Source organism: Neoarius graeffei, chromosome 17 (assembly GCF_027579695.1).
Source record: "Neoarius graeffei isolate fNeoGra1 chromosome 17, fNeoGra1.pri, whole genome shotgun sequence".
In the NCBI taxonomy this organism is placed as follows: Eukaryota; Metazoa; Chordata; class Actinopteri; order Siluriformes; family Ariidae; genus Neoarius; species Neoarius graeffei.
Genome location: NC_083585.1, coordinates 24,808,233 through 24,831,412, shown reverse-complemented (window position 1 = coordinate 24,831,412; position 23,180 = coordinate 24,808,233). Strand labels below are relative to the sequence as shown.

The 23,180-nt window shown below is 38.9% G+C and overlaps 1 pseudogene; it reads left to right on the top strand.

Annotated features, from left to right (window-relative positions):
- LOC132864641 (alpha-2-macroglobulin-like) overlaps positions 1-19,593 on the top strand; it is a 49,850-nt pseudogene extending 30,257 nt beyond the window's left edge.
- Positions 19,594-23,180: the final 3,587 nt, after the last annotated feature.

The following is a 23,180-nucleotide window of genomic DNA, read 5'->3' as shown; positions in this document are numbered from 1 at the left end:
CTAAACCTGCCTAAACTTGTTTTCATCACGGACTCCAGGTTTTGCTACAGTTCTCTCCATCTAAAGCAGTTCCTGGTGAGAAGAACACTGTTGAGCTCACGGCTCATCCTGGTTCACTGTGTGGCCTCAGTATTGTGGATCAGAGTGTGTTCATCTTGGAGTCTGGAGAACGCCTAAACACTGACAAGGTGAAGTTAAGATTTACGGAATCTTTTGCACATACACACGCTTGGATTTTGAGCCTGTTTTAAAATCTAGTGCCCTCTAAGAGTGCTGAAACTAAGTAATAAATAAACTAAATTAACTGTATTTTTTTTATTCCTGTTTAATCCTTAAATTTGCTCATAACAAAAATGTAGTTTTCAGAATTTTCAAATCACATTTGCATTTCAAATTGTGAAGTTGTCAGGAATGCTCTAAATGTTCTAATAAACTCTGACCAAGATAAAGCAGTTACTGAAGATAAAAGAATAAATAGTAAAATAAAATAAAATTTTGATAAATCTGGTACCATTTTGGTACATTTGGTACCATCTTGGTACACGGCATTTCTCTCTCTCTCTCCCTCTCTCTCTTTCTTTCTTTTTAACTGATTCTTTGGAGTAACTGTTGCTGAAACTAAGCCCCTTAAACTTCATAAGGTCCTTAGTTTCAGCTAAACTTCATATCTTCATGCCACCGTATAAGGTTCTTTATATTATATGGACACATCCACAAAAAATATGCAAGTTAATCAAAAGAATTTTAATTTTGAACCAGTTTGCCATTTTGACAATGTACATCTAGTAAGCGGGAAAACACTGGAAGTGACCTCATTGGAGTGAAATATCAGGAATTATTATAGATATGGGCCACTTTTTCCATGGAATAAAAGCATGTATTCTATTCCCTTCTAGCAGGTTTATTGATGGCATGCAATATTGTTATATCCTCCGTGTATTACAGCACTCTCCCCAGTGGAGAATGAGCATGCAATATTGTTATAATATTGCACATTGTCAAGACAACACGACATCACACATCGCACAGCTCATGTGAAGATCCAATGACAACGTTTCTGCTGCGTATGCTCACAATCATGTCTTTGTCGGCCGGGAGAGAGAGAAGATAGGGCTAATTCAGTATTCGGTTTAAGCACTAAAAAAATAAACTGAAAACTGGAAGTAAAGACGCGCTGAACACCCGAAAGGCTACCAAAACCTCATTATATATTCTTCATGCATATTTACAAGAGAAAAACAGACCAACGGTCATTGAAAAACTGGAAAAGACGCACGTCGGAGACATAAAACTTCCATGCTAGTGAGTGACTCGGACTGTTTGGCCGTAAGGTTTGTTTCATTAAAAGGGGAAGATTTAAAGAGAAGACGTGCTGAACACCCAAAAGGATACCAAAACTCCACTGGATATTCTTCATACATATTTACAAAAGCAAAACATACTGTTGCTGAAACTAAGCCCCTTAAACTTCATAAGGTCCTTAGTTTCAGCTAAACTTCATATCTTCATGACACCGTATAAGGTTCTTTATATTATATGGACACATCCACAAAAAATATGCAAGTTAATCAAAAGAATTTTAATTTTGAATGACAATGGAAAAACTGGATGACATCGAAAAACTGGAAAAGGGAGCAATAGCAGAAATTTTGTCAAAGTTCTACTCGGAGGCGAGGAAATGTGACAGAGACGTTTACAAGAGGACTTCACTCATGGACTTCACTCAGCAAAGCCCTTTCGTTTTGAATAACGTTGTAACAATTAACTCATCTCATCTCATCTCATTATCTCTAGCCTCTTTATCCTTCTACAGGGTCGCAGGCAAGCTGGAGCCTATCCCAGCTGACTACGGGCGAAAGGCGGGGTACACCCTGGACAAGTCGCCAGGTCATCACAGGGCTGACACATAGACACAGACAACCATTCACACTCACATTCACACCTACGGTCAATTTAGAGTGTAACAATTAACTACTACCAAAAATAACTTTGAACTTGCACTGTCAACCTGTATATAGCTTGTATATCAGTTGGGTTATTGTTCAGGCTTTTTGTAATTGTACAATTTTTATTGTTGGAACTTTGACTTTGTACATATACAGTGGATTGACAAAACATTGAATGAAATTTGATCAGAATCAGCATTCAATATCGGTAAGTCTCTCTCTCTCTCTCTCTCTCTCTCTCTCTCTCTCTTTCTCTCTCTCTCTCTTTCCCCCCTTAACTTTTGGTAAAATCTATAATTGTTCCATCAAATATATAATAATAATAATAATAATATTGGCTAGCTTTTTTCGTGGTATATCAGATACATTCCATTCAGCTGGCATGATATTGAACTTGTCTTCAACTCGTTCGGTATCATGCTAACTGAATGGAATATACCTGATATACCACGAAAAAAGCCAGCCAATATTATTTAAATATATTTGAGGGGTCGGTGTGTGTGCAGAAGGAGGCAAATCTATGCTTTCTTATATTAATTATTAAATAATAACATATATAAGGTGCTCCACTGCAAATATTTTTATTGCCAAGTACTTTCTGACAAATAAATAATCCACTTGCACGTGCCGTTGATATTGATTAGTTATGTACAGTGTGCTAACCAACAACCCAGCTATATGTAACAGTAACTTATAACTATCCTTACCTTACTAGGCTACATACTTGCTCATAACTTATTTGAAGAGTTTGAAGAGCATACATCACATACAGTTAAAGTGTTAGGTATATAGATCAAACAATTTGGTATGTTTACATAAAAACAATTAAAATTTCAAAGAAAGCCCATTCACTTCAGTTTGATGAATAGGGAACACAGCTCATGTTTTGATTCATAGTCATGGTTGCCAGATTGGGCTGGATTAATCACTGTTGTCTTTATGTTACTGTCCCATCTATTTAGGTTGAATGCAGTCTTGATTTTTTGAAGGTGCACAATGATGCAAAATAAAAAATAATAATAATTGATAATTCCCCTCAAATGCATTAAAACTAAAGTCACAAGCCTGGTTTGAAAATATAAGGAGTAGAAAGTACAGGAATTTGTTTTACAATGCAGAGTGTAAAAGTAAAATGTGATCAGAAAAATAAATTGAAGTACAGATACCTGAAAACTTAAATACAGTAACAAAGTATTTGTACTTTGTTACTTCCCACCTCTGAACATAAGTGACTAAAAACTAAAGAAATATTTCTTGTCCTGGCTAAGCAGTCGAGTGGGAAAGGTGATCTTACATTTCAAGCCAAGTCAAGTCAACTTTATTATCAAATATGCTATACATGCTCGACATACAGCACAGATGAAATTTCAGTCCTCTCTGACCCACGGTGCAAACAGGCAATGCAATAAATAAAAACAGAATAATTGAAAAAACAAACAGTATAAACACTCTAGATAAGAACTAGACATAGACTAAACACTCATAAACAAATGATATAAACAATATAAACACTCTAGATACTGTAAGAACTAGACATAGACTAAACACACACACACACACACACACACACACACACACACACACACTGGTGCAAATAAACAGTCAAGGGCACTTGAGGTATAGCAGGTAAACATGAAATAAGCAGTATAAACAATAAACTAATGGCTGTTAAGGTGAGGTAGTGCGGAATAGTGCAAATGAGCGAGGTAAAGTGAAATGTGCAGTCCCTGAGTTCAGTGTGTTAATGAACGTTGAGAGTATGTATGTATGTATGTGTGTGTGTGTGTGGGGGGGGGGGGGGGGTGAGGGTGACATGTCAGATGCTGAAGGGGGGACAGGGGGGTGTGCGAGCAGAATCTGTGGCAGGGGGCAGAGGGGGGAGGAGGGGCAGAACAGGGAGGGAGTTGAGCCTCCTGACCACCTGGTGAAAGAAACTGTCCTTGAGCCTGCTGGTTTTGGCCCGGAGATTCCACAGTCTCCTCCCCGATGGCAGCAGACTGAAGAGGCTGTGAGATGGGTGGGTGGGGTCACCTGCAATCATGATGGCTTTGCGGGTGAGGCGGGAGTTATAGATATCCATTAGAGAAGGGAGAGAGACACCAATGATCCTCTCAGCTGCTCTCATGATGCATTGCTTTTGACACAGCTTTTGAAAAAGTCAGGAGGTGTGTTTGAAAGGGTGCAGTTCTTTCTGTTGTCATATCCAGCTTTGAATGATATGGAAGGAATAAAACATGACAGGAGGTATTGCTAGCAAAATAATCCATGCCGGGGTGGTTTGATATAGCTCAATGTGAAGCATAGTGGTCTTCAGAGACTTGAGAAAAAACTTGAAAGCTACTGTCAGGATCATTATATTATAGAACTTATGTATTGTACTCATAGCAACTATACTAATGTGTTTTATTGGCATTTATTGAATAAAAATATCTTATTTTAATGTATTAATAAATGTAACAGTCACAAAGTCATTTTTGTGTTTTGAGACATACTGTATATTGCCTTATAATAATGACAAACTATGTCTCCCATAGATATTTAATTTGTTGCCGGTGACAACGGTATCGGATTACCCCTATAGCGTCGAAGATATTCTGGAGTGCTTGTATGTTAGACCTCGACGGGCTGTACCGATTGACCATGCTTACGATACATTAAAGGTAAATGATTGATTGGTTGTAAAATGTTGTATAACTGATGACTGAAATGTATGTGTATGAATGTTTACACAACATACCTGCAATATAAAATCAATCATAACAGAAAATAGTATTTACAAAATATGCCTTTAGATTTTGTTTCCATGGAGCCTAATCTAGGGGTGGCATGGTATTGTAACGGTTAGCACTGTTGCCTCACAGCAAGAAGGTCCTGGGTTCGAGCCCAGTGGCCGATGAGGGCCTTTCTGTGTGGAGTTTGCATGTTCTCTGCGTGGGTTTCCTCCGGGTGCTCCGGTTTCCCCCACAGTCCAAAGACATGCAGGTTAGGCTAATTGGTGGCTCTAAATGGACTATACGTAGGTGTGAATGTGAGTGTGAATGGTTGTTTGTCTCTGTGTGTCAGCCCTGCGATGACCTGGCAACTTGTCCAGGGTGTACTCCGCCTCTTGCCCATAGTCAGCTGGAATAGGCTCCAGCTTGCCTGCGACCCTGTAAAACAGGATAAGCGGCTACAGATGATGGATGGATGGATGGATGGATGGATGGATCGATCGATCGATCCTAATCTACCCCTGACATGATATAGCTAGGTGATATGGGGTACCTGCTGATCATTTTATGGTCCTATCTAATTCTGACTAATGTTGATGTGTGCAAAAATTAATTTTGGATGGATTAATTTCTGCACTTTTTGCAATTAAAAGTGCAAGATGTGTGACCCACTCATGCTTTTTGGGTGGATGGATGATAGTGTCATGTCATTGGAGATGATAGACAATGTAATTACTGGAAGAGTTTTATTTAAAAACATGCTGGCAAACAGATCCAAATCAGTCATCAAAAATCAGAGTAAAGAAACAGGCAGTGGTTAATTGAGGCACAGAGAGGATATCAAAGGCTGAGACAAAGGGCAAAATACAAAACAGAGTCAAGAACCAGAGTAGCTAAAGACAGAACAAAGGCTTGGTAACACGAGGCACAAGGTAAGCAGATAAACAGTCTGTGGTCAATTTCAAGTTTGGTGTTTGTATTTGGAGTCCCTTGAGGTTCTGTTAACTCTCAATATAGTCTGTCACTGCCAGTGAAGCAAGCCATTTTGAGGTTGAAAAACCAAAATAAACTCATCAAAGAAATAGCATGTGGCCAAATCAACAATTTAATACATTATTTTACAAAAGAACAAACTGGTCAGAGAAGAATATGAAGAAAAGGAAGGAACTGCAAATGATCTGAAGCATACCGCCTCATTTTATGGTGTGGGTGTACAACCCCGATTCCAAAAAAGTTGGGACAAAGTCCAAATTGTAAATAAAAACAGAATGCAATAATTTACAAATCTCAAAAACTGATATTGTATTCACAATAGAACATAGACAACATATCAAATGTCGAAAGTGAGACATTTTGAAATTTCATGCCAAATATTGGCTCATTTTAAATTTCATCACAGCAACACATCTCAAAAAAGTTGGGACAGGGGCAATAAGAGGCTGGAAAAGTTAAAGGTACAAAAAAGGAACAGCTGGAAGACCAAATTGCAACTCATTAGGTCAATTGGCAATAGGTCATTAACATGACTGGGTATAAAAAGAGCATCTTGGAGTGGCAGCAGCTCTCAGAAGTAAAGATGGGAAGAGGATCACCAATCCCCCTAATTCTGCGCCAACAAATAGTGGAGCAATATCAGAAAGGAGTTCGACAGTGTAAAATTGCAAAGAGTTTGAACATATCATCATCTACAGTGCATAATATCATCAAAAGATTCAGAGAATCTGGAAGAATCTCTGTGTGTAAGGGTCAAGGCCGGAAAACCATACTGGGTGCCCGTGATCTTCGGGCCCTTAGATGGCACTGCATCACATACAGGCATGCTTCTGTATTGGAAATCACAAAATGGGCTCAGGAATATTTCCAGAGAACATTATCTGTGAACACAATTCACCGTGCTATCCGCTGTTGCCAGCTAAAACTCTATAGTTCAAAGAAGAAGCCGTATCTAAACACGATCCAGAAGCGCAGACGTCTTCTCTGGGCCAAGGCTCATTTAAAATGGACTGTGGCAAAGTGGAAAACTGTTCTGTGGTCAGACGAATCAAAATTTGAAGTTCTTTATGGAAATCAGGGACGCCGTGTCATTCGGACTAAAGAGGAGAAGGACGACCCAAGTTGTTATCAGCGCTCAGTTCAGAAGCCTGCATCTCTGATGGTATGGGGTTGCATTAGTGCGTGTGGCATGGGCAGCTTACACATCTGGAAAGACACCATCAATGCTGAAAGGTATATCCAGGTTCTAGAGCAACATATGCTCCCATCCAGACGACGTCTCTTTCAGGGAAGACCTTGCATTTTCCAACATGACAATGCCAAACCACATACTGCATCAATTACAGCATCATGGCTGCGTAGAAGAAGGGTCCGGGTACTGAACTGGCCAGCCTGCAGTCCAGATCTTTCACCCATAGAAAACATTTGGCGCATCATAAAACGGAAGATACGACAAAAAAGACCAAAGACAGTTGAGCAACTAGAATCCTACATTAGACAAGAATGGGTTAACATTCCTATCCCTAAACTTGAGCAACTTGTCTCCTCAGTCCCCAGACGTTTACAGACTGTTGTAAAGAGAAAAGGGGATGTCTCACAGTGGTAAACATGGCCTTGTCCCAACTTTTTTGAGATGTGTTGTTGCCATGAAATTTAAAATCACCTAATTTTTCTCTTTAAATGATACAATTTCTCAGTTTAAACATTTGACCTGTCATCTATGTTCTATTCTGAATAAAATATGGAATTTTGAAACTTCCACATCATTGCATTCCGTTTTTATTTACAATTTGTACTTTGTCCCAACTTTTTTGGAATCGGGGTTGTATATGGCTGCCAATTCAACTGGTTCTCTTGTATTTATTGATGATATAACAAAATGCTTCAGGATGAATTCTGAAGTATATAAGGTTATCTTATCTATATTGGTGGACAACATATACAAAGTGTCGCAATTCCTGCTCCATTCACCAAATTTGGATATGAATTCCCTCAAAGTTGAGTTGAACATATTTGATTTTTATTAAAATGAACACTTTGAACTCAGTTATTATTTAATTTCAACTTCAGTGTACTGTAGTTGACCACTAAAATAACAATAATTTTGTCCAAATATTTACCACTGCTGTCGAAATCAACCTGTCAATTGTGATCTACCGGTCGATCGTTGAGGCATTTTTAGTAGAACACAACCATCTATGTACTGTCAATGATCGCAACACATTAAAAAGAAAAAAAGCATGTGATGATAAAATATACACTGGTTGGCAAGTTTTTAATTGTGCTACATATTTTACTGACGGTATGCATCTCTATTGGCAGGAAGTAGCTCAAGAAAAAGCATTAATTCTGGCCCATTACGGTTATGAAATTAGGTTACCTTTGCAGATAACTGTTTTGGCTGTGTCAACCTGCTGTTTCAGCTCATAGCTAGCTAACATTAGCTCTGTACATGTTCATCAATGAGTGAACTCTGTTCAAGAAACCATAGTGAAACAATGAAAGAAGATGAAAATATATCATTTCCATGCCTAAAAGGAAAAAAGGAATTTGCTTTAACAGCAGTTTAAAAAAAAAAGATTGCCTGATTGATATGCCATCAGGTTTTAGCAATGTCCAAAAGTAATTTGGAGTGCCATCATGCCACTTGACATCTGAAAGCCAGGAGCTCATTCACCCCCAAGAGCAAACTGCGAGAGAAAAGAATTTAAAAGTTAAAATTGTGTTTTAAAGCCAAGCAATCACTTTTCACAATACGCACTAAGAGAGCTAAAGCTGATACCAAGGCTTCATTCAGTGTAAACCATCTCCTAGCCAAGTACAAGAAGACCCACTGAGGGTGAGTTTTTAAAAGAAATGATGACTGTCACCACTGACACATTATTCACAGTCTGTAAAAACAAAGAAGACAAAAATGGCAATTAACAGTGTACCTGCTGGTCCAGCAATGGTAGTGAGAAGAGTGGAGTTGGTATCCAAGGATATTTATGATCAGATTATCAAGGATTTACAAATGCTTTCACACAAATGGAAAAATTCAAGTCCAAGCACTGCACACGTCTACTTGATAGACACCTGAACATTACTGTAAGTTGGCAGTCTCAACCGATGCTCCAAATTACAAGGCTTTGCCAAGATTACAAGGATTAAGAAAGTTCAGGCACAACCATCATACTGACTAAATGAGTCAAAATATTAACACTGTGGCACTGTACATCACATCACACATCACATTATCTCTAGCCGCTTTATCCTTCTACAGGGTCGCAGGCAAGCTGGAGCCTATCCCAGCTGACTACGGGCGAAAGGCGGGGTACACCCTGGACAAGTCGCCAGGTCATCACAGGGCTGACACATAGACACAGACAACCATTCACACTCACATTCACACCTACGGTCAATTTAGAGTCACCAGTTAACCTAACCTGCATGTCTTTGGACTGTGGGGGAAACCGGAGCACCCGGAGGAAACCCACGCGGACACGGGGAGAACATGCAAACTCCGCACAGAAAGGCCCTCGCCGGCCCCGGGGCTCGAACCCAGGACCTTCTTGCTGTGAGGCGACAGCGCTAACCACTACACCACCGTGCCGCCCCGGCACTGTACATGTTGTATTAATAGTATTAACATGCTTCTGTTTCTATTGTTGTCTAACTGTCTCACTGTGATTATTGAATCCTATACTGGCCAATGAACTGCTTTACTATTCATTCATTCACTTCCCATGCCGCTTATCCATTGTGGGTCTCAGGTGGGCTGGAGTCAATCCCAGCTGGCATTGGGCAAGAGGCAGAGTATACCCTGGACAGGTCACCAGTCTATCACAGACAGCCATTCACACCTATGGCCAATTTAGAGTAGCCGGTTGACCTAATCCACAGTAGGTTACTCTCTCCCAACCTCAAGTGTGTCATAGTATATCATTCCACAGTGACTGAAAGTGGGTTCCTCCTTACGTAGGATGTGCTTTGGCTTGTCAAGTCTCCATACCCCAACCAGTCTTTCCCAAATGTCAGCAGTCTCTGTAAACTGTGAATTGGTTAGCGCAAAAGTCACTCCCTTTCTGTCTGCCAGCATTCCCCTCCATTATTTGAATTAGTTTTAACAAATTGCTTAAGTTGTTGATATAAAAATTTATACAAATTGATATAAAACGACCTAAGGTGTTTAGAAATAACCCTACAAGTGCTTAGGAAAGGTTAAATGTGGAAAAAATGAATGCTCCCTTTCAGTACATATTAATGAATTTTATTTCATTTGAAACTATTTGGTTGACTAAGTAATCTACAATAATAATAATAATAATTCTTACTACACTGATTATGACTTATTATCACTTGACAGAGAGTGGGGCTCAAGATGGCAACAAATCTGGCTGTGAGAGAACCTCGGTGTCTGACAGATAAAGGCTTGGAATATCATCAGTTATATACCTATTATGGTACATCCAGGCCTTTTTTCAACTCATAAATTATTATTCAATAAATAGTGCAGTTTCTCAATCATACTGAGATCATGTGATGTATATTGCATTAAAATGCATTGTACAATAAATGATGACTAAAGCTGATATCAATATACATTTGTGAGGTACATAGCTCTTGTTGTTATTTGTACTAATTATTCTAACAAATCAAGATGTTACTACATTAAAAAAAGCACACTAATAACAAAATCTTTGCTCATTTTCAGATACAACAATGAGTATAGAATACGCAGGCTATAGTGGAAATTATCTAGCTGATGAACCCATTGAGACAGTTCGTAAATTCTTTCCGGAGACTTGGATATGGCAACTATCTGAAGTTGGGTTAGTGAATCGGCATAGTCATTAATTTTGTTGATTTTCTTTGTGCATTTTAATCAACTACAGATTGAATATCATTAAAATAAATGTACCGATTGCTTGAAGCATTAGTAGTGCTTCTGAGCATATGTGATGACACTTACTCTTTAATTTTGTTATGGACCCCAATCTTTTAGCAGTTTTATTAGCATGTATTAACTTAACTAGAATATACTGAATAATCCATGCTGTCTTTTTGATAATAAGTAACAGAAATAGAGTATAATGATTTTTCACAGGCACTCTGGATCAGCACATCTTCCTGTCACTGTTCCTGACACCATCACCACTTGGGAGACAGAGGCTTTCTGTGTTTCCTCTGTGGGTCTGGGACTGGCTCCTCCTGTTCAGCTCACAGTATTTCAGCCCTTCTTCCTGGAGCTCTCATTGCCCTACTCCATTATTCGGGGAGAGGTTTTTGAGCTGAAGGCCACTGTCTTCAATTATCTTTCCAAATGCATTATGGTACTGTAAGGCCAAGATTTTGTCTTCACAAGTATTGTGCCACTTATGATGCATAGTAAATTAATCACCTGTGCCTCATTAACAGGTTAAAGTGACTCCGGCCCCCTCCTCAGACTACACTCTGAAGCCCTCTTCTGATGGCAAGTATACATCCTGCCTGTGTGCAAATGGCAGAAAGACCTTCAAATGGACTCTGATTCCCACTGTGCTTGGTTAGTCCTACAATTCTTTCACAGTCTTTCATGGGGCTCTATGTTTTTTGCCAGTGCAAGCCTAAATCGATTGTACATGCAGACATATTAATATTTTTTGTTGGGTGAAAACGAATATTTTCCAATATACACTATTTTTTATAATCTGATATTCACAAATGAGCATACTTATCCCCTTTGGACGCAAGGAAAAATGCTATGGAACTTCATGCATACAATTGTACACATTATGTCCGAAGGGGTTGAGCAGATGTTAATGGAATTCTGAAGAATTCTTGCCTGTTATACTGTACGTTCCTGGTGTATATAGCTGCACGTTTGCTGGTATGACAAAGCAAAGTCTAAATTTTTTATTAAAGTTCTACAAAATATTCATTCTCCAGGGTGTCCAAAAAGCCAGGAACCAATGGGAATGCTGAGCAAATATGTTGATCTGAATATGTTGAGCGGCGGCACGGCGCTGTTGCCTCACAGCAAGAAGGTCCTGGGTTCGAGCCCCGTGGCCGGCGAGGGCCTTTCTGTGCGGAGTTTGCATGTTCTCCCCGTGTCCGCATGGGTTTCCTCCGGGTGCTCCGGTTTCCCCCACAGTCCAAAGACATGCAGGTTAGGTTAACTGGTGACTCTAAATTGACCGTAGGTGTGAATGTGAGTGTGAATGGTTGTCTGTGTCTATGTGTCAGCCCTGTGATGACCTGGCGACTTGTCCAGGGTGTACCCCGCCTTTCGCCCGTAGTCAGCTGGGATAGGCTCCAGCTTGCCTGCGACCCTGTAGAAGGATAAAGCGGCTAGAGATAATGAGATGATGAATATGTTGAGCATAATTCACAAAAACATGATAGAGCACTTTAGGAAACATGTAGATCATAAGGGTGAGCATGTAGAGCATTAATGTAAATCACTACAAAATCATGTACACGTATGTGTAGCTTTACTCTAGTTGGTTCCTGACTTTTCAGACACCCCGTGTACTGTGCAGCATATGCCCATAATTTAAACAGCGCACAAGCAATATTTCAGCCTGTAGCCATACTGTAACAGTGCACAAAACTTATATGCAAACATCCTGAAAGTTCTAATAATTTCTAAGAGGCGGAGAAAAACATTCATTGGCTTACCAAAACTTATTTTCTAATACACAGTGACAATCTTATTTTTTTCCACACCACGTGGAAACAGGGCCTATGATCATCTGTATGCTGTAATGGTAATTTTTCTTAATTATAATTACCTTCTTTTGACACCTGTTCTTACATCACAGGAGTCTTGAATGTGACAGTGAGTGCAGAGGCAGAACAATCCCAGACTGCGTGTGACAATGAAATCGTGAGTGTCCCAGAGAGAGGCCGTATTGATACAGTTACGCGGAGTCTGATTGTACAGGTCAGTGTCTTAAAAATAAGCATAACCTTAAATCTGCAAACCTGTTCTTTATTAGGCTATGATCTAACAATATTATATCGCCTTTAGGCTGAAGGAACTGAGAAGGCAAAGAGCCAGAGCTGGTTATTATGTCCACAGGGTCAGACTTGCAAATATTTTTATCTTCTTATCCAGTCTGGTTGATTTAAAATTGATGCACACAATATTTTACTGCTCAATAATGGAGCTGCCTTTCATCTTATTCACAGGCAACAGTGTTTCAGAGGAGCCGGAGCTGATTCTTCCCGATGATGTAATAGAGGGATCAGCGCGAGCTTCTGTTTCAGTAATTGGTAAGGGCTTGAGAGAAGAACATTTTAACAATAAAGTACATTTTTATGATGTGTATATAATGGAAATAGAAATAATATTTTCACCTGAATAAAATGGACAGAAAACAAAACTAATGTTTGTCTTATAACATCCTACATGTCTTATGCGAATGAATACAAGTAAAACACAACACTTTATGATAAGAAGAGCCAATAGTGTGCACCAGTGGTTTATGCCTTTTAGTGCAATGTGATTCACCTCTGTACACTAAGCTATTCATGCGCTGTAATTAAGGTAATACCTTTTTCACAGCATGGTATTCAAAAACCTGCACCTGCTGTAGAGTGGTTGGCATGGTGCTGGAGGCTTCATGTTCCTCTGTAAACCAAAAGTCCTCCAGCTAATGAAACCAGCAATTTACCCTAACAATTTTTGTACTTATTCTGAACCAATGATTTTAAAGGGGCATGAAACACTCACCAGCCACTTTAATAGGAACTAGTTCTTGATTCTAAGATATCTCTTCTTGGCTGGCAAGAGTGGAACCCAATGTGGTCTTCTGCTGTTGTATGCTGAGATGCTTTTCTGCTCATCATGGTTGTAAAGACTTGCTATGAGTTGTGATATCCTTCCTGCCAGCTCAAACCAATCTGGCCATTTTCCTCTAAAAAATTCCTATCAACAAAGCGTTTCCACCCACAGAACTGTCACTCAGTCAATGTTTTTTTTTTCTCCCCACACCATTCTGTGTAAACTCTAGAGACTGTTGTGTGTGAAAACCCCAGGAGATCAGAGGTTTCTGAAATACTCAAACGAGCCCGTCTGGCACAAACACCCATGCCACAGTGAAAGTCACAGAGATCACGATTTTTCCCAATCTGAAGTTTGAAGTGAACATTAAATGAAGCTCTTGATTTGTATCTGCATGATTTGATGCATTGTGCTGCTGTCAAGGGATTGGCTGATGAGATAACTGCATAAAACAGCAGGTGTATGGGTGTATCTAATAAAGTGGCCGGTGAGTGTAGGTGCCATTGGTGAATTCCATTCCTAACAGGTAATATACAGTGTATAATATAGATATATTGAGTTTCTCTATTGCCTATTAAATAGCAAAACAGTTTTCTCAATAGTTGCATAATTATTTCCATTGGAAAGCAACTTATTGCTGATTTCCATCACAGGGTGCTAAGTTCAATCATTTTTGAGTAGTAAGGATAGGACAGCTAATGCTTATATCAGTTGCATCTGTCTGCAAATGTTGAAGGTTTTCTTGGACTCGTCAGTCCATCTGATTTAGAACCAGGTTGCAATGCCATCAACTGAGGTTTCTTTATTCCCACAGTACAGCCAAATTACAGCTGTATGGCCAAATGTTTGTGGACACCTGACCAGCACATTTATTTGTGGGCTTTCCAGATATCAACATATGCAGTTTCTTCCTTTACTCCAAATGGCATTCCAAGATTAAATCACTTTCCTTACCTGTGTTGTATGGCCTCTTGTAAGGCCTTTGGTATGGCCTGATTCTTAAAGGAGAATTATTTATACCCCTTTTCAATTATTTTATAGTATTTCCTGAGATGCTTTTGAAAACGTTTGTGAGGTTTTTTGTTGTTGTTGTTGTTGTTGTTGTTGTTTTTTAGTTGAAAATATGCCTTGGTTGTTTTTTCTCATGTTGTTTTATCATTGTATGGAAACTCTGTTGAAGACAGGCTGATTTTGCAGCTGTGCCTTTAAATTACTTTTTTCTTAAATTTTAAAATAACTTTGCTCTGATTAGCTAAAGAAATGTGTGGGTTTGGATGACAGAGTTGGATGTTAGCCAATCAAAACAACTGTGTTTTTGTCAGTTCCAACATTTTTACCTGAACACGTAAAGAATATTATTGTGTTCTTTTGTAGGAGACATACTTGGGCGTGCATTAAAAAATCTGGATGGGTTGCTTCAGATGCCATATGGCTGTGGAGAACAAAACATTGCTCTCCTTGCTCCCAATATCTACATTCTTCAGTATCTAGAGAACACTGAGCAGCTCACCACAGCTATCCGTGAGAGGGCTACTGGCTTCCTTAAGAGTGGTTCGTGAGGTTATTTTTTACTTTTAAATCTTTACAGTCTTTATTATCAATCAGATCATGCTTTTACTGAACTAAGAAGAATAAGATCATTTGACTTTACACAGGATACCAGAGGCAACTTAACTATAAACATTTGAGTGGTGCATACAGTACATTTGGCAGGGGAGAGGGGAACACATGGTAAGAATTTCTTCAAACAAACCACCACTTACCTGGTGATAAACTGAAATGTGTTTTAATAATTATGTGCTAGTGATTGTGAATTTTTATATAATTCTGGAATGCAAACACAATTACAAAAAATCTCCATCACCAGGTTAACTGCTTTTGTTTTGAGGACATTTGGCAAAGCACAACGTTACATCTTTATTGATCCAGAAAGCATTAATAGTGCAAAGCAATGGCTTATAAGTAAGCAGAGACCAGATGGCTGTTTTATACGACAAGGGCGTCTCTTCAATAACAGAATGAAGGTATGTATGCTACTAGGGCAGTCCATATTATAAAACTCATTTCTCATTTAATTTGTTGAATTTCTTTTTACATTTCATGCATATTATTCTAATGTATTATAGGGTGGCGTAAATGATGATGTGACTATTACTGCCTACATCATTGCATCATTGCTTGAATTGGGTACTACTGTCCAGGTAAGAGGATGATACCATTAAATGTTCTTTTCACTGCATTCAAAATCCATATAAGCTTGGTAAAATGCATCTAATCTAAATCACAATCACATTGGTTAATTCAACCAGGAGCATACTGATTTTAAAAAGTTGTCTTAAATTGTGGTTAAATTAAATATATATACCAGTCTTTTTATGAATACATTTAAGTAAACCTTTGAAATTGTTTTTCTTCTATATGATAATGTACATTTGGATTGCAGGATCCTGTTGTAACTAATGGACTGTTGTGCCTCAAGTCTTCTATTGGTAACCTGACAAACACCTACACTACTGCACTGTTGGCCTACACTTTCAGTCTGGCTGGAGAGAATAAAACTCGGGAGCAGCTACTAAAACAGTTGGATAGTGTTGCCATTTCAGGAGGTACTGAATTATTAGAAAAAATTGTCATGTTTATATTTGTAACAAGTGCAACAAACTACATTTCTACATTCACTGTGCTTGAGTGTGCATGTGACAAATAAAGGCTTCTTCTTCTTCGACTGCTGAATGTGATAATTGGAAATGGGGAAAAACATGCAATTGCAGCTACTCATGGAGGAACATTTTGTAATGTAGGCATTACTGTGCCACATTCTGGACGCTAAAGAGGATGTCTAAATATAATTGAAGTAACTGGGATCTGCTGGAGCCACATAATTTTTTAAATAATTAGATTTATTCCAGAGAAGTCAAATGCTGAAGATTGGAACAATCCATCTAATACTAGCAACAGAAATGCCAGCATGTAGCCTGTGTGTGCAATACACATAGCAATCTTAAAAGCCTTTAGCAAAATATCATCTGAGGACCTGCACTCAGTGCTGGGGCAGCATGTATCTTTGTGGACCAAAAAGGCAATGCAAGTACCAACAACCAGTATGGGGCCAAGGTTAACTTGTTCATCACCAGTCATGTTACTTAAAACACCCTACATTACATGTGAATGTGATGCTGCTGTCAAATTAACACCTGCTTTCACACTCTTAATGGGGTCCTTACACTGCAATGTTGCAAAAACCTTTGCATGAAACAGTTCATTTAGCTCTATGAGCTGCACCTCTGTATCCAAACCAACATAGGCTGTCACCATTTTGAGGTGAGCTATGGTCTGTTTAGAGCCTTTTCCCATTGCCTGTTAGATAAAGGCTAAATCAGATGTGCTTCATGGTGACTCTGGCTTGGCTGGCAATTCCTCATTGGACAAAAGGGGCCTTCTGGATGCAGCCACAGATTTAGCATCCTCGATCTCCAAAACATTCTCAGAAAACAAAGTCCATCATTGTACCTTTAGGGGTACAACAGCTTGTCACTAAGGTAGTACCCTTTAAGGTACTTATTTGTACCATTTATATCCTGATTGGGAACAGGTACCGTATGTACTTTTTTGACACTATAAAGGTACGTATAGTTATCCTGAAGTCCAATAATCAGCCCCAGGGGGTATATTGGTGTAGATTGTGCCTTGAGGGACAGAAATGGACTCTGACTGTACCCCTGTTTCTGACAGTGAATGGTCATAAATGAAAATATTAATATAAATGTTAAGTAAATGATTAAAGACTTCCTTGAGGCAGTATCCTAAGCTATATCCCTAGACATAAACCCAAACAATACTTTGTAGCACTCAACTCTACTTGAGCATAATTCTAGCAAACAAATTCTATAATATCAATCATGAGATTTAAGTCATGAAAGCATTTTCCTGTATCATTTTGTTTATAACAAGTTAATGAAGTGACTGCAAACTCAAATTTAACTCTATATTTAAGCTAACCAAATACACAGGGCAATTCATTCAAATTACTTTATGCTAGGTAAACCACCATCGGATTATAGTGTTACTTTTAAATGCCCATAATCAGAAGACAGTACAGAGCCAAGATGAGAGAATAAGCCAGCTAACATCAGGCTAACAAGGCAGTTGAAACAAATTTACGTTAAAAGGAAAAGCTTTCTTTCTCTTGTGATCTCTGTGCTCTCTGCAGGTCTCTGTGTGTCTGTGAGGTAAATAGGTAAATGCTTTATAGGTGGCTAATTTTTGCTAGCTAGCACTGGGACAAGGCAATGATGCCTGATATCTGAGGTTATGCTTACAATATCTTGTCTCCCTTATTTAAGATGGTCGTCTTCATTGGTCTCAGTCAGCATCAGATGACTCCAGCGCATTGTCAGTGGAAATCAGCTCCTATGTTCTTCTAGCAGTTCTTACTGAAGGTCAGCTCACTGCTGCTGATTTGGGTTATGCTAATAGGATAGTCAGCTGGCTGGTGAAACAGCAAAATCCTTATGGAGGCTTTTCCTCCACCCAGGTACTCAATTAAATTGCATTGTTCCCTTTAGCTTGTTCTGCATTTAGTCAGGATAATGATAAATCAATGTTTAACTTTTGCAGCATTATTTAAAGGGCTTTATCTTTTTTCAAACAGGACACAGTTGTGGCCCTCCAAGCTCTGGCGCTGTACTCCTCTAAAGTGTTCAGCTCAGATGGCTCTAGTACAGTAACTGTAAAGTCAGCAGATGGACACAGTTACAACTTTGATGTGAACCAGAACAACAAGTTACTGTACCAAGAAAGATCATTGCAGAATGTTCCTGGAAAATACAGCATTGATGTGAAGGGCTCAACCTGTGTGTCAGTACAGGTCAGTGCATCTAACTGTTCCTATCTTACAAAGTAAAATGCAGTCCTGTGAATCTGCAAGGGATTGTATAAGTACTGACTACCCAGTTTCCCCAACAATTACTTTCCATGCAAGTCTAAACAAATTACTATTTTTTTTTTATTGCTTGATTTTTGTTTATCTGTTTATTGATCACTTCATGGTTTCATTTGTTTTTTAAACCCCTGCTTGCAGATAGCACTTTTCTACAACGTCCCCGTACCTAAGGAATCCAGTACACTGAGCATCACAGCGAAGACTGAAGGAAACTGCACAAAATCATTTGGACAAACTTTGTCCATCAAGTTCACTATTGGGTAAGAATAAATGTGTGATAAATCACTGTCCTAAAATCAGAAAACTGGTAAAAAAAAAAAAAAAAATGTCTTCAGAGTATAAGGAAATACCATGATTTAGTCATTATTTTAAACATTTACAGTAAGTTGCTGTAAATATTTTACATATATTAAAAGCCTGCTTTATATGTAAAACCATTAAATATAATGATTAATGACTGCACATCATCTTATGACACTTTACCCTGCACTGACAATAATTATTACTTTATTGACTATCCTTATTGCTCTTGATACTCCTGAAGTTATTGAAAAACTTTTTCTTTTTTTTTAATTTCAGATATACTGGGTCATTTAACAGCACTAACATGATCATAGTGGACATAAAACTCTTATCAGGGTTCACAGCAGATCCTGGTGAAGTAAGCAGTAGTAGTGTTTATAAAATTTCTGTAATATACATGTCTCAATAAACAGATATGCAAATGCCTTGTTACTGATATGATAGCAGGAGAATAATTATTCCATTGTTTTCTTAGCTGAAAAATACCATTTTTGTGGAACGGGTTGATTCTAAAGATGACCATATTATCACATACATTAATGAGGTAAGAGAATGACATGGTTTAAGAATATTGTATCATTGTTTACTATATATTACACAACTGTGCTGTATATCCACTTCAAGAAACATGTATGCTTTATTTATTACACATAAAACAGATATGATGTAGTGTTTTTACAATATGATTGGTATATCTCTAACAGCTCCCAAAGAATATTCCTATCAACTATGAGCTGCACATTAAACAGGTGCTTCCTGTCAAGAATCTCAAGCCAGCAGTGATCAAAGTTTATGATTACTACCAAACAAGTAAGATTGCCCTAGGTTGCATTATTTAAGCCGTTACTGTAATTGTATTTTTTCATTTACTGATTTTGAGCATTTTTCATACAGGTGACTATTCGGAGGTGGAGTACACCTCCCCGTGTGTGTAGAAATTTGGATTGAAGATGCAGAATGACAAAGATTTTCTTTTTGGTTTTGTTGAAATAAAAATACTCTTTAAAAGCTGTATATGTTACTGTTGTGTTGAAGATGTTCACAGTGTGATCGTACAGCTATAATATGAAGATTCAGCTCAGCTGGTTAGCAGGCTGTAAGATGACAAATATGGTCGGGTTGATGGCAGTATTACCATGAAAATTGAAGATCTGAAATCATCTCTTTAGGTAGAGATGAAGGAAAAACGAGCGAAGTCCTATTGGCACCATCAGCAGATATTGGTAGTCAGGCAGATTATGGGTCATGTAGGAAAACCATTAAGCTTGACTCGTTAATTTTGAATCTTAACCAAAACTAGCATAGACCATGAAAGCAGATTTTCTTTTGTTTTGCTCTATAACATTGGAACACAGAACAATTCTCCTTACGCACAGAAGACAAAACAATTGGCAGTTGATCAGTTGATGTAAATTACCTCGTAATGTTCTAGCAATCTATTATTTAATATATTGATTATTATTCTATCCACATTCACTGGATATGAGCGATTTGCACGATCTGATTGGCTACTCTACTACTAGGATATCAGCTTATATACCATGAGCAGAGAAAACCAAAATGGCGGAGTGCATCAAGTCAGATATATCACTTAGTTATCAAGTATTTAAAAGAAACAGAAATAGATAAAAGAATATAGTTCACACCCCTACCCCCACCCCCAATACCTCCTGTTCCATACTCCAGCCCAGTTGGTGGGGCCAAACCACCAAAAACCCTAAAGAGGAAGAAGAAAATGGCAGACCATGTTACTGAACCAACCGAGAATGAAATAAAAACTCTACTCAAAAACAACCCCCCCCCCAAAAAAAAATACAAAAAAAGCAACAAAATATTGAATAAAATCATTTGATGGTAAGAACATATCTTTTTTTTTCAAGAATTATTATTATTATTACAGCATTTTTCACAGATTGCTACTGTCATTTCGCCAGTTTGTTTACATTCTAAGCAGAAATTATTTTGTCCAATGTTTGTAGAAAGTTTTCATTTATCGAATTTGAAAAAAAATGCTCTGTTTCTCAAAATCCAGTGAATGTGGATAGAATAAAACAGCTATTCCACTCAATTTTGTCGTAAATGGCTTATACCCTACTCGGCGCTACACGCCTCATCGGCTATCAGCGCATATCCGACTCAATTTTGTGGAATAACTGTTAAATATACGCACACTTAATATGATGTATGTATATCAAAGATGTACAAAACAAAATACAATAATCTGTAAAAGAAATGCATTTAGATACATTCAAAAGATGAGGAGTAGGAGTAGACCAAGAAAAAAGTAACAAAATTGTAATATACACACCTTGACAACTTTATTAGGCTATACACCTCCTCATGCAATTATCCAATCAGCTAATCATGTGGCAGCAGTGCAATGAATAAAATCATGCAGATGCAGATTAGTGGATTCAGTTCATGTTCACATCAGACATCAGAATGGGGAAAATATGATCTCAGTCTTTAACAGTGGCACTGATGTGGGACGGAAGATGGGTTGGGTACAGTATTTTGAAAACTGCTGAACTCCTGGGACTTTCACACACAATAGTTCTGCAGGTGGAAACACCTTTGAGGAGGTCAGATAGGAAATGGCCAGACTGATTCAAGCTGACAAGAAAATGGTAACTCAAAGTAAACTTATTCTTTATAACTGTGGTGGACAGAAATGCATCGAAAAGCACGTCAGAAAACAGCAAAAGATGACATTGGGTTCCACTCCTGTTGGACGTGAACAGGAATCTGAGGTTACATTGAGCAGAGGCTAAACAAAACTGGACAGTTGAAGACTGGTAAAATGCTGCCTTATGAATTTTGATGTCTGCTGTGACATGCAACATGGGTTGAATGGCTTTCAACCAGCAAAGGGGAAAATAATCCTGGTTCTTTAACCCTGTTTCTCACCAGCTGGTAACCTGTAGTTTATTTGATGTTTGGTCCAGATCATTAGCAACAGTGCTATGTGCATTTCAAAAGGAAATGAACACACACACACACAGAGTGGTGCTTGAAAGTTTGTGAGCCCTTTAGGATTTTCTATATTTCTGCATAAATATGACCTAAAACGTCATCAGATTTTCACACAAGTCCTAAAAGTAGATAAAGAGAACCCAGTTAAACAAATGAGACAAAAATATTACACTTGGTCATTTATTTATTGAGGAAAATGATCCAATATTGTCTTTACATGGTAGGATATACCGCAGCCACCGCACCTGGCAGGCATTAAGGCCTGCTCCTTCTGTGTGGTGGCTAGCATAGAAGTCGCTCCCCTCAGACGTCTTCAACTAAAAGCATAGCTGCATGATGAAGTCCTGTAGACTTCACAGGGTTTTCAAGTGGGCACCCCACCTCACTGGTGTTTCGTCAACAAGCCCACGACACCTCAGTGGGGCTTGGCAGCAGAACCAGCGTCCTGGAACTGCTCCCTCTGTGTAGGTACAATACACAGTCTGTTTAAGCACCAACTCCCATCACCAGCTTCCGCATTGACCTGCGTCACGCGGGGGCGGGATCACCAACGTCACATCCTCCATGAAAGCATAAAAAACCCGGGTACTCCTAGCTCCTCCTCTTTTGGCGCCGTGATTTCAACACGGACACAGGGAGGAATCACTCGTTCCGCAATCAAACCTAAAAAGATGTCTTTTCTTTTCTTTCTTGCAAGAATCAGAGTTTCACGCTTTTCTTTCTTTTACCTTTGGCCACAGTAGACTCTAAGACCGCGCGATTTTAAACTCAACTTGAGTTTACAACCGGTTTATTCATTATCAGTACGTACGACTGCAGCTCAAAGCAGTTAATTAAAAGTTAAGAAGTGACTGAATCCTCATCTCATCTCATCTCATTATCTGTAGCCGCTTTATCCTTCTACAGGGTTGCAGGCAAGCTGGAGCCTATCCCAGCTGACTACGGGCGAAAGGCGGGGTACACCCTGGACAAGTCGCCAGGTCATCACAGGGCTGACACATAGACACAGACAACCATTCACACTCACACCTATGGTCAATTTAGAGTCACCAGTTAACCTAACCTGCATGTCTTTGGACTGTGGGGGAAACCGGAGCACCCGGAGGAAACCCACGCGGACACGGGGAGAACATGCAAACTCCACACAGAAAGGCCCTCGCCGGCCCCGGGGCTCGAACCCAGGACCTTCTTGCTGTGAGGCGACAGCGCTAACCACTACACCACCGTGCCACCCTGACTGAATCCTTTTTAACTCAAAAGATGTGCACATTGTTTAATCAGAGACTTTCTTTTCATCACGAGCCGGACCAGGAAGTTCTCTGCACCTCACGGAAGCGACTCACGTGCTCCACAACGGCAAAACTCCAAAGTCTCGGAACATCTCTTCATAATCTTGCTAGAGGCAAGATACTAAGTAAGACTGGCAAATTTTGGGCATAAAGAATAGTCTGAGGAATTAGCTTTTATTGAAGTAGTGTGAATTTAAACTCACGTTTAATTGTTACACTACAGACACGCAGCGTGTTGAGTTGATTTATTTTGTTTTAATCTCTCAATTGTTTAAT